Genomic DNA, 12,716 nt, shown 5'->3' with positions numbered 1-12,716 from the left:
GTCATGTTATCTTTATTTTATCTACTATTAAGTATATCAATTCTCATAGACATTTTATCAAACACGCAATATCAAAAACTCATAAACAACATAATTCAGAGCATATCAATTCTTAAAACAAAATGATCAAAAAAATAAAATGAAACAACACACTCACCACTTGTAGACATCCTGGTTTAGCAACTTCCAAATGTACCGGAAAAACCTCCAAGTCGATGCACAGTGAAAAAAGAGAAGAACTTATTTTGGTTAAAACCAACACTCCATAATCGAATAGTATACACATAGAGATTAAATAATCTCGGTGATTTTGGAATTGATTTAGTGAGATTACCTTCACAATTTATGTCGATTCCTTGCTAATTAACTGAAAAATCTCGAATATTAAGGAGAAGATTTCTCGCATATTAAGTTTACTAAAATCATAAAATATCTATTCAAAATGATATCTCGGTTGATGACATGTGGCAAAAATCTACTTATTTATTAGGATACGGGATTCAGATGCAACCTCTTGTTAGTGGCGTAGGTAGAGAGATACAAACAGTGAGCCTTGGCCCACCCTACATAAACTTAGCTTGTAACATCAAAATAGGTGATGTTCTTTATATATATATATATATATATATATATATATATATATATATATATATATATATATATATATACACATAGGGAAAATGACTCTTGAGGGTAATTAACTTTTGCGTTTGTACTCATTTGGTCCCTTTCCTTTTTTTTGTATTCAATATACCATCGAACTTGTTGTTTGTGTTCACCATAACCCTTTTGACCGACTTTTGACATGTGGAAGCCGGTCAAAGGGTTACGGTAAACACAAACAACAAGTTCGATGGTATATTGAGTACAAAAAAAAGGAAAGAGACCAAATGAAAACAAATGCAACAGTTGGTTACCCTTCTGATTCATTTTCCCTTTACTCATTTACAGCAAATCCCACGTCATCTCCTACTGATATTAATGACTTTACGAGATTCATTCTTGCTTCTATTCAAAACATAACGCACGAAAGAACATTATTCATACATGTACAACTTTGTAATGCACTTGAATATTTATTAGGGGAATCTTGACTAAGCAGGCGCATTTCATGACTACATTTATATTTCCAATCAAATGATTTATCGTATCATGGATTCTAGACAAGTCTACAAACGAGTGGAATCACAAGTGCTGTGATTTTTTAGTTTACTTAACTTTAAGATCGAACTCATGGGATAAGATACAACATCAATATGTACAATATTATGCTGCTTTTGTAGAAACATCACCATAATATTGTACATATTGATGTTGTATCTTATCCCATGAGTTCAATCTTAAAGCTAAGTAAACTCAAAAATCACAACACTTATGATTCCACTTGTTTGTAGACTTGTCTAGAATTCATGATACGATAAATCATTTGATTGGAAATGTAAATGTAGTCATGAAATGCGCCTGCTTAGTCAAGATTCCCCTAATAAATATTCAAGTGCATTACAAAGTTGTACATGTATGAATAATGTCATTTCGTAAGTTATGTTTTGAAGAGAAGCAAGAATGAATCTCATAATATCAGTAAGAGATGACGTGGGATTTGCTGTAAATAAGTAAAGGGAAAATGAATCAGGAGGGTAACCAACTGTTGCATTTGTTCTCATTTGGTCCCTTTCGTTTTTTTTGTACTCAATATACCATCGAACTTCTTGTTTGTGTTCACCATAACCCTTTGACCGGCTATCACAGGTCAAAAGCCGGTCAAAAGGGTTATGGTGAACACAAACAACAAGTTCGATGGTATATTGAATACAAAAAAAAAGGAAAGAGACCAAATGAGTACAAACGCAAAAGTTAATTACCCTCAAGACTCATTTTCCCTAATATATATGTCTATTTAATAAAAGGAAATTCAGGGCTGCTATAGTGAATTCTATATTCATCTGACACGTTCTTTTTATTAAATTAATTACAATTCTATATTCATAATGTTCTTATTTTTTTATTGTCATAATTACAATTATTTGTTTTATTTATATCTTATATAAATTTTAAGTGACTTAGTTCATACAAATTTAGCATTAAGCGTTGATTTTACACTTTTATCGTATATTTGTATATATTTTGTAAATTATGCTGCTAATTTTCATTAAGAATTTTAGTTAAGACTTCATTTTAGATTATTTTAATAATGTAAGAGAGTGTCGTGTGCAACTTCAATTAATAATTTACTTTTAAAATGCATATATTGTTACATTTTGTTATCATTTGAAGTATTTTTCTACTCGTATATATTTTGTAAATTGTTTGGTCTATCCTAAAACAAAATTTTGGCTACGTCACTGTCTGTCGGTTAGTAAGATTACTAAGAGTCTTAATTGTTTTATGACATTAGTTCCCGATTTTTGTTTCATTCAAGACTTACCTATTAGGAAGTTGATTGGCATGGGTAGATGTTAGAATCATCTATACATCATGGAAGATATGGATAAGAGGGTTGCAATCATGACGGTCAGAGTTGATTCTGAAATATAGCACAAACGTCTTAGTCATTCTTCTAAATTACATCAAATCGAGTCTATTGGTAGTGAAGTTAACGTAGAAAATTGTGATTCTTGTGTACCGATCAAATTATATGGATTTAAACACAATTAATCCAACGAACTCTTCGATTAAAAGGAAAATAACTCAAAACCTTTTGTGTTACAATCTGAATAACCCTAACACGGCTAAACAAATTATATAGACAATGATACCGACTTGTACAAATCAATTAGTAGCGGCTATGTCTATGAGAAACGGATGGTTTCGATTCGAGCTACCAGAGCAAATACTTATTGAAAGTCTATACCGGGTTGTTGCACATATCCTTCAGCAACCAACCTTGCCTTGTATTTATTAATGGTGTCGTCTGCATTTTTCTTCAATTTGAACACCCATTTGAGTCCGATTGACTTCACCCCCATAGGCTTATTCACGAGAGTCCAAGTATTATTCTTGTTTATCGATTTGATTTCCGCATTCATGGCTTTGACCCACTCCGGTTCTTTCTTTGTCTCTTCAACCGATATCGGCTCATCATTGGTCTCGAGGCTCATCTTGAAATCGTTTTGGAGGTACTCTTGGTCTCGAGGGCCTTTGGTTTGCAACTCCTTGTTGAACATTATTGTTGACCGAACTTGGTTGTTCATTATCTTGTACTTCCGCTCCGTCCTCAAACTCGTGATCGGATTCAATAGGTTCAATTGGATAATTGTTTACATTGTTTCCTTGATTGTTGTTCGCCCCGTCTTTCGGGTAGTCCCATGGTATTATGAATGAGCCCGGTTCATCATTGGTTGTTAAAAAAAGTTCTTCGAGATTATCAAGATCAAGATCATAATCTTGAAATCGTTTTGGAGGTACTCTTAGTCTCGAGGGCATTTGGTTTGCAACTCCTTGTTGAACATTAATGTTGACTGGAGTTGGTTGTTCATTATCTTAAACTTTCGCTCCGTCTTCAAACTCATGATCTAATTCAATCGGTTCAATTGGATAATTGTTTACATTGTTTCCTTGATTGTTGTTCGTCTCATCTTTCGGGTAGTCCCATGGTATTATGAATGAGTTTGGTTCTTTATTATCGGTTCCTATTTCTTTAATCCAATCGCACCCTTTAGTTTCATCAAAAATAACGTCTTGACTGATGATTACTTTTTGTGTAGCCGTGTTAAACAGTCGATAGGCTTTCGTACCCAGTTCAGAACCAAGATGTACTAGTGGTCTAGATCTTGCATCCAACTTCTTAAGATTTACCAGATCAACTTTTGCATATGCTAGACACCCAAAGATACAAACATTTTCTAAGTTCGGTTTTTCTATTATACACCTTCTCATATGGAGTTGTATCCCCAAGGACTCGTGTGTAAATGCGATTGATCAAGTTGGTAGAGTGTTTTACCGCTTCTTTCCATAAGTAATTTGGAACATACATTGCCTTCATTATGCTTCGTGTCATCTCCATAAGTGTTTGGTTCCTTCGTTCCACAATTCCGTTTTGTTGCGGTGAATATGGGGCAGTAAGGTGGCGTTTGACTCCGTTTTGATCACAAAATGTATTAAACTCGAGAGAAGTAAACTCACCTCCTCGATCACTTCTAAAACCATTCAAAGACTTTCCGATTTCATTTTCCGCCCAAAATTTGAAAATTTTGAAGTGTGTAAACGCCTCACTCTTCTCTTTCATGAGATAAATCCACATAAATCGTGAAAAGTCATCAATTAGTGTGAAAACATACCGATTTTGACCCTTGGTTGTCGGCGTGATCAAACCGCATAAATCACCGTGAACTAGTTCCAATGGTCGTTTTGCTTTGTATGTCATCATAGTCGGGAATGACATTCTTGTTTGATTGCCTACCAAGAAAGACTCACACAATTAATTCACATGATCAAATTAGGGTAACCCCTTGACTAGACCCTTCATAGACATCTTTTTCATTGACTCAAAATTGATGTGCCCAAGTCTTGCATGTCATTACCACGTATCTTCAATTAGTCTCAAATGAAGGCAAATAGGTACTCCGATTTTTAATTTAATTTTATAAAGGTGATTTAGGGTTCTTTGTACCTTTATTAATAAGCAATTATCGACATCATGAATGGTCAAATAGTTGTCTTTCATCCGAATGTCACACCCGACTTCGGTTGCTTGTCCGAGACTTATAATATTATTCTTCAAATCCGGTATGAAATAAATCTTCGTCATCAATCGTTGTTGCCTCAAATTTCCTTGGAAAAGAATAGAGCCCTTTCCTTTAATTCCTCCACATGAATTATCACTGAGTTTAACCCTCCCGGTTATTCCTTCATTGCGTTCGGAGAAAAAACGACCGATTTCCCGTCATATAATTACTCGCACCGTTATCCAAATACCACACACCGGTGTCTTGTGAGTTTTATCGAGATGGTATCACCTTTCCTTCGTTCAAAAATACGGTCTCGTGTAAAACTACAGTCGTATCGTTATCGTCACTTTTGATAAAATTATTTTCTTGTAACTTATGGATTCGGTCCGGACATTGAGACGCGAAGTAGCCCGGTTTATAGCATCAATAACAAATAACTTTGGACCGATATTTTTTTATTTTTATTATTCCGATTTAGGTTGAATGTGGGCCTGTTGGACTGTTTATTGTCGGTCTGGTTGGTATTGGGCCTTGTACTTTTGGGATACCATAGAGACCAAATTTGCATGAAAGATTCAGTTTTGGACTGACCATGCAAATGAAAACAAAATGGACCGAAGCTACAATTTTTTAGGATATCACAATATCCAAATTTTCAATTTACTCTTTCATTTATAATATTTTTTTGTCATTGTAATTCAAATTAGGTCGATTACAGTTTCGATCTTGTGGTGCTTCGATCTTAATTATGAAATATTGATACAAGCGAGGGTGCGTGCGTGGGTGTAGGTGTTAGGGTGGGTGTATGAGAGTCGACATATGATTGGGTGAACGACTGTAGGGTGGGGTAAATATGGGAGATGTGACGATAATATGTTTTGATATGATGAATAATGGTCAAAACAAAGAGGAGGCAGGTAGGTATTTTTGTATTTATTATAAAACATAAGGAATGAAATCTCTCTCTCTCTCTGTCTATATATATATATATATATATATATATATATATATATATATATATATATATATATATATTGCCTTTAGCCAAAGAATGACCAATTCTTTAAGACGTGGAATCTAATGGAATTTAAAAAAATTAAGATCCTTTGATTCGTTTTCAACCAAACACAATTTTTACTGGAATTTACATTTCAATTCCTACAAATTCCTTTGAAATTCGTGAACCAAAATGCCGTAGGTTTATATAACACCCGCAGATTCGGACTAGTCACTTTAGAGACAATAAGCGTAAAAAATGACTTATTGATAGGAGATTATTTAAAATGAATAATCTTAACCAAGTTATATTATATGTCACAAGTGTTTCATACATATAAAGAACGCTGAAATCCATGTTATAACAAAGAATATATGACCCGTTGAAGTTTTTCGGCAAAACCGACACGACACCGAGAATCGTAAAAAGTGAATTTACAATAAAATACTTTCTAGACTTAGCTATCTAAACGAAAGTCGTAGTATACGTTAAACCGAGAGTGCATAAAAAGAACGTCAAAATCTGACTTCGTATGAGGAAGTTATGATTTTTCTAAGATTTGGCATAACAATGCACAACCCGAAATTCGAATTTTAGATCGATCAATTCTTGGCCAATGCAACCTAAACGAGAATCGAAGATCTCGTTAATAGTAGCACAACGGTAAAAAGACAGACAAAAACAGACGTCGGATGAAGAAGTTATGAATTTTTAACGGACTTTTACTGTCCCGACCTGTTAAAAATATAATTTTAAAAATAAAGTCAAAATTAGCCGACAGAGTCTAAACGAAAGTTGTAGGGTACGGTCCCACCTACGCGTGGATATAAAGAACGTCAAAAACGGAGTTCGTATGAACGAGTTATAAATTATAATAACATATTTACGTATTAAAATAAAGTATAAATCATATATACGTATACATATATATACAAATGTGTCACAACTAGCCTTTTTGGCTAGGAAATTTCATCCTCAAGTAAACAAGGACTATTATGAGACTTGTGCTAACACACCTAAGTGTTCAATATGAGTTCCTAAGGGGTCATATAGTGTTAGAATCCAAATCTCTCCAAGTATGTGAAATTTCTCCAAAATCTCTACAAGTATGTGAAATCTCTCCACGTATCTCAAATCTCTCTCAAATCTCCCTAAGTACCTTCCTCAGTCGAAAAAGCTCAAAACCGGAAGAGGAAACCCCAAAAGGACCCTCTTGGTCCTGAACCTCTTGGTCCGGACTCCTCTTGGTCCGGAATCCTCTTAGTCCGGACACCTTCTAAGGAACCGGGAAGGTTCTCACTCTGGAACCCTTTGCTTCAGATCTTATAATGGACTCCGGAAGGCTTCACTCCAAAAGCACCATGTTCGGATATTCGGATCATCTCCGGAAGACCTCGCCTCGCCTTATTTCGGAAGGGTTAGACTGCCTCGCATCTTTGGTCCGGATCAGATCTCTCGTATCTGAAGGGAGTACTCTGGAATCAGGAGAAAAGCTTCGGAATCGGCCCAACACCTCCGGAACTCCCATGCTGCCACTTCGGAGCCTCGCAGGATGTACCCTCCCCTCCGGAATTTGAACTACTTGCTTCAGAATTTACTCCTTTGCTCTGGAAATTTCATAAGAACTTCGGATTTCGCTTTTAAGCTCCGGATTTTGGTCATTTTCGGTCCTTTTTATCATTTTAAGGTATTTTGAGGTCGGGAATCCCACCAAACTCGTGTTTTTCTTAACTAAGACCCCTATTTAATTCTAAAATTAATTATTTTAAGTATATTTTTCATAAAAATAAATGTTTGGGATTTAGGAAAACCTTATCCTAAATGTAGAAAAGGACAAAGAGGTTGACTTTGTGAGTTGATGGAATCCTCATTTCCGATGAAAATCACAGTATTCAATGCTTTACCCACCAAATATCCATGCATGGACCATCAGATCCCCATGCACAAAAGATTCCCTTCCTTTTTACATCCTCAAAGCAACGTCGGTAAGGAGTTTAGACTTCACATTTTCTCTCACTCCTCTCATTTTATCTCAAAGATCCACTTCAAGAGCAAGAACAGGATCTTGCTGAAGACAAAATTCTCAATTTCTCCCTGGAGTTGTAAGGTAAATTCCTCTACTCATCTAATATTTTATAATATTTCAAGATGAATCCATATTATTTTATTCATAATAATATGTGATGATCATCCTTAGGAAAACATCCCTCCTAGGGAAGTTCCTCATCTCAGCCAAAGTTTAGGCTTACAATCTCCACTCCAAGCAACTCCTCAACTAACTCAAAGTGAGCTTCATACCCCACCTTTTTCAATGTTTTAATGTTTTGGGGGGAGAGTATAATTCAATCTTGCCTAAATTCTTAAATGATTGCATATATACGTATGTTTGTATGTGTGTGTGAAATATTATTAGATTATTATTTAGTAATATACTCATGAAATAAGAATTTCTAAATGTCATAAAGAACAGAGGATACTTTGTACCAAAGAGCCTCCTAACTATTGGGTGTGTTCAACTTAACCCCTTTATCTATGCTTTCATGTCTAAAGACAAAAGTTATAAAAAGGGACCTTACTAAGTGGACACCATTTCTAGTGATTTTTGAAAATAGGAACCTTGTGACTATTTTGCAAACTACCATGGAGTATTTTATAAATATCCAATATAAAAGTTTGCGTCAAGAAATTACACAAATAGAGCCTTTATGACAGAAATATTTGCATGTCATAAACCGCTGTCATAAAACCTCCAACAACATAAGTAATGTTCTATATGTCATAAAACAGAAAATGCGTGTCATAACCGGCAGTTATAAATTTATACAAATTATAACTTGACACTTTTCTATTGACAAGTGAGTGCATAGTCCCTTTCATGAACATGATTTTAATACAAGTATTGATTGAAGTATTAAATATATGTTTATGTGCGAATTATTTGGTGTTGCCTGAGATACGTGTTAAAGAACATACCTGATAATATATTATGATTTAGGATAAAGAGTAAACCTAAATTAATTATAAGGAATATTGGGTAGTATCTTCTTATGAGTACGAGTGAGATATACACGGAGAATAGAACTTTAAAATATGTCATTGATCCAGGAGCATGTATTAGACATAGTCATCGTCACTAGTCCGAGAGTATGGATTGGACATAGTCAATTGTCATTAATCTGGAAGTATGGATTAAGACATAGTCAGTTGTCCTTAGTCCGGGAGTATGGATAGGACATGGTTATTTGTCATTAATCCGGGAGTATGGATTTAGACATAGACATTTGTCCCTAGTCCGAGAGTATGGAATGGGCACAGTCATTGACCCGTGAGCATGGATTAGATCCGAGAGTATGGATTAATTAAGAGGTAAAATTTAAGGTCCGGGAGTAGGGATAATGTCGTTGGGAGGATCGACGTGGTAGGGTAAGAGTTACTTATATATATGGTGAAACTGTATATTCTGTGAGTTCTAAATTATATATATGATATAACATTATGGGATTGAAATCCCTATGTACTCACCAGGTTTCCCAACCTGACCCACTCAAGTTTATTTGTATCACAGGTGTCGATACGAAGCTACTTTACACTGAAAGGTTTAAAAGAGATGTAGATCACTAGTGTAAAAAAATGTAAGGTCTCTTTCAAAAAAATGTAAGGTTTGTTTATGCTTTTGTTTCTGTATTGACGATGACATCCCAAAGTTTTAGAAGAACTAAAATGAATTTCTTCAGAAATACTTTGATAATACATTTATCATGTTTTTTTGGGAACAAATTCCGCAACATTTTTGTTAAAAAAGTACTCTGATTTTTATAAAGCATAAACAAAATCAGTATTTTCTGGCCGTGAAAAAATGGGGATGTCACAGTTTGCAACTATTTATGCACAAAGAAACACAATATGATAAGTTAAAAGGAGCATATCACTTCAGTAGGAAGCCAAAAGACATGAGTGCCTTCCATAATTTGTATATAAATTCCAATTTTATTTGATAGTGTTAATGTTTACAAGTAAGTCAAGCAGGTGTATCATCCATTACATGATGGTCGGCCTAAAGGCCGGACGAACTGGGCCATGGCCCAAGGCAGCAACAAATGATGGGGCATCAAATTTTAACAGATGTATTTTTTTGGCCCAAAATAATAATCACAACATAAATCCAACTTGATAAGGGTGTAGGTCTGAGAAGGCACGAGAGTCGCTGACAAGAAACAAGTAGATGCTTTCGTCTTTTTGGGAAAAACAATCTCCACGCCTAATTTAAGGAGTCTGAAAAGCACTGAAGAAGACGAGGAGACGGGGAGGAATCGATTGGATCAACGCTAACTTGCGTCTTTACCTGCTGCGATTTCCCTAATAAATCAATTAATCAAAGATTTAAGTATTATAAATTCCCATATGCTCTCCTCTCTACTTTGTATCTAATATGTAATCTCTTTCAAGTTTCATCTCTACTCTCTTACTTGTTACTTGTGAGTTAATTTCTCAATCTCTTTAGTCATTGTTTTTAGTTATTCCCTTCATTGAAGTTGTGGCATGAGCGATGTATGGCTAGTAGCTCGAACAGGACCAAGTCCATCAATTATTTGACTAATTGGCTGTTTGAGTATATGATTTGTGAATATTGTGAAGCCATAGTTTTCTTGTATAAAGTTTAAGTACAAATTTTGTTGTTGTTTTATAATTTATAAACGCTTCAATCTATCGTCATTAATTAAGAAATAATCATATTGTTTGAGTAATTAAATGATTTGTCTAATTGCTCTCACAATGAACCAACACTAGTTAATAGAATTTGGGTGTTCAATTGTTCATTAGAGTGTAGTTTCGTGTGAGTTTGTTTGAATAAGATTAGAGTATTTTGATGTTTACTAAAGTGTGCTAATTTTGGTTTTAATAAAACAACAATTTGTTAACATGCGTAGAGTTTTTACATTGTTTATTAGAGTATTTTAATGATAATTTGTTTGATTTTCAGTTGATTATTGTTTATGTTTATTACGTGCCTTTATCCAATAATTTACATGTTTATTAGAAGGATTGAAACTATAACTTACATATCACAAGAAACAAATCTACTTGTTGCAATCCAAAGCTTTGTCCATCCATTATATAATGTAACAAAGAAGTTTTTAAAAATTAAAAATTGTAGAGGTTATATATGCAGACTAAATGGCATAAGAAAGATTGAATTGTTAAGCGTAATTGATATTTTTGCAACAAAGAATATACCAACACAAAGACATCAATTTAGGTGATGTTAGCAAGTTTTTGTTTTTATGTACACAAAATTTTTATATATAAAACTGATTTTTATTTTGGTTTTATTACTCTACCTTGTATACTGTTTTCGTACAAATATATGGGCATCGATAAGTGTTTTTGCCCGGGTCATGAAAAACACATGGACCAGCCCTGCATGACATATCAGAAACAACTGAGCATAGCCAAGGGTGTTCATCGATTTAAATCCAATGAGTTTTGATAGACCTGATCCAATCCAATTATCCATTAGATGTTGGATTTTGTCAACCGAACCGAATCAATCCAATTATGCAACCGAACTGAATCAATCCAATTGAATATTTTTATCCATTGGATATATTTGATTGACTATCCATTATGCAACATATTCTAATCCATTTTCTATCCAATAACAACCAAATATAATTATGATATTTTAAATTAAAATCGCTTACAATTAGGGATGAGCAAAAGGACCGAACCGACCCGAACCAGACCCGGACCAGGAACCGGCTTTGGCCAAAATCAAGAACCGAACCGGCCCGGCGGTTCTACCGGTTCCCGGTTCCTACCGGTTCTTGTCGTGTCTTCAAATGTTGGAACCGGTCCTCGAAAAATAGCATCATACGGTGCCGGTTATATCAGTTTCGGTTCCTACCGGTTCCCGGTTCCAAAAATCCATAAAAATAACGTCCCGGTCCCGGCCCGACCCGACCGGTTCCGGCCGGTTCCCCGATCCATATGCTCATCCCTACTTACAATTATACTAAATAAAACTAACAAGCGACACTTCAAGTCTTCAACTTCAACGACCATGGTTCAAACATGCAAAATCATATATTTGTAATTTTCTATAATATTAATTGGATAAAAATATTGGATAGTTGTTGGATATTCATTGGATATATATTTGGATGAACATTTGAGTAGTTCGGTTCGATTATCCGGTGATTTTTCAGGGTAATCGAGATCCAATCCAATTGGATTTTGAAAATTCAAAACATATCCAATCCAATTGTAACCGGATATCCAATCCAATCGATCGGTAGTCAATTCGTAATTGGATATGTTGGTTTGAATTGGATCGGTTAAGTTTTACACACCCTATTTAAAGCCCATGCGGAGTGTGGCTGGAAATTGCATCCATGATGGATGCAAAATTGTGCTTGTTATCTATTTAGCCTAGGGGAAAATACAGAAAAACACAACATATTTTCACTTCTTTATCAGTTAAGGTTTTCAAAAAATTTAGAGATTAAACCCTTGCACTTTATTTATCTTATTCATAGCATTTGAATTACTTGTGTTTTTAGTGAACTCAAATGGCATGTGTTATAGCATTTGAATTACTTGTGTTTTTAGTGAACTCAAATGGCATGTGTTATACAATATGTATGAAGAGATCTAAAATTTTGTGATGAAAAATGATTGTAGGAAAACCAACTCCTTATTAACCAACGTGGACCCGCATAGTAGAAAACAAGAAAGGAAATAAGCCATAACAACACACACCCTACAGAGACCTAAACAAAAGACAACACCAAAAAATCAAGAAATGATTATGGATTAAGACAAGTTAATTGAACTAGAGCTTGACTTTTATGCTTTGAAAATAGGAGCTAAGAAAAACTGTTGTAGCCATAATGTGAACCGGTAATCCCATTAATAACATCAACCGTGTTTTAGACCATTAAAATGCATCATCAGGCACCAAAAAGTTCCAGGGGCAAAATCGTCTTAGAAGGGAACACCAATATATTACAGTTTTTGGCAACTTGATAAAACCCTCAACAAAAGCCATGAAG

Source organism: Lactuca serriola, chromosome 2 (assembly GCF_051521515.1).
Source record: "Lactuca serriola cultivar US96UC23 chromosome 2, Lser_US96UC23_V15, whole genome shotgun sequence".
In the NCBI taxonomy this organism is placed as follows: Eukaryota; Viridiplantae; Streptophyta; class Magnoliopsida; order Asterales; family Asteraceae; genus Lactuca; species Lactuca serriola.
Note: the sequence above shows the minus strand (reverse complement) of the source record.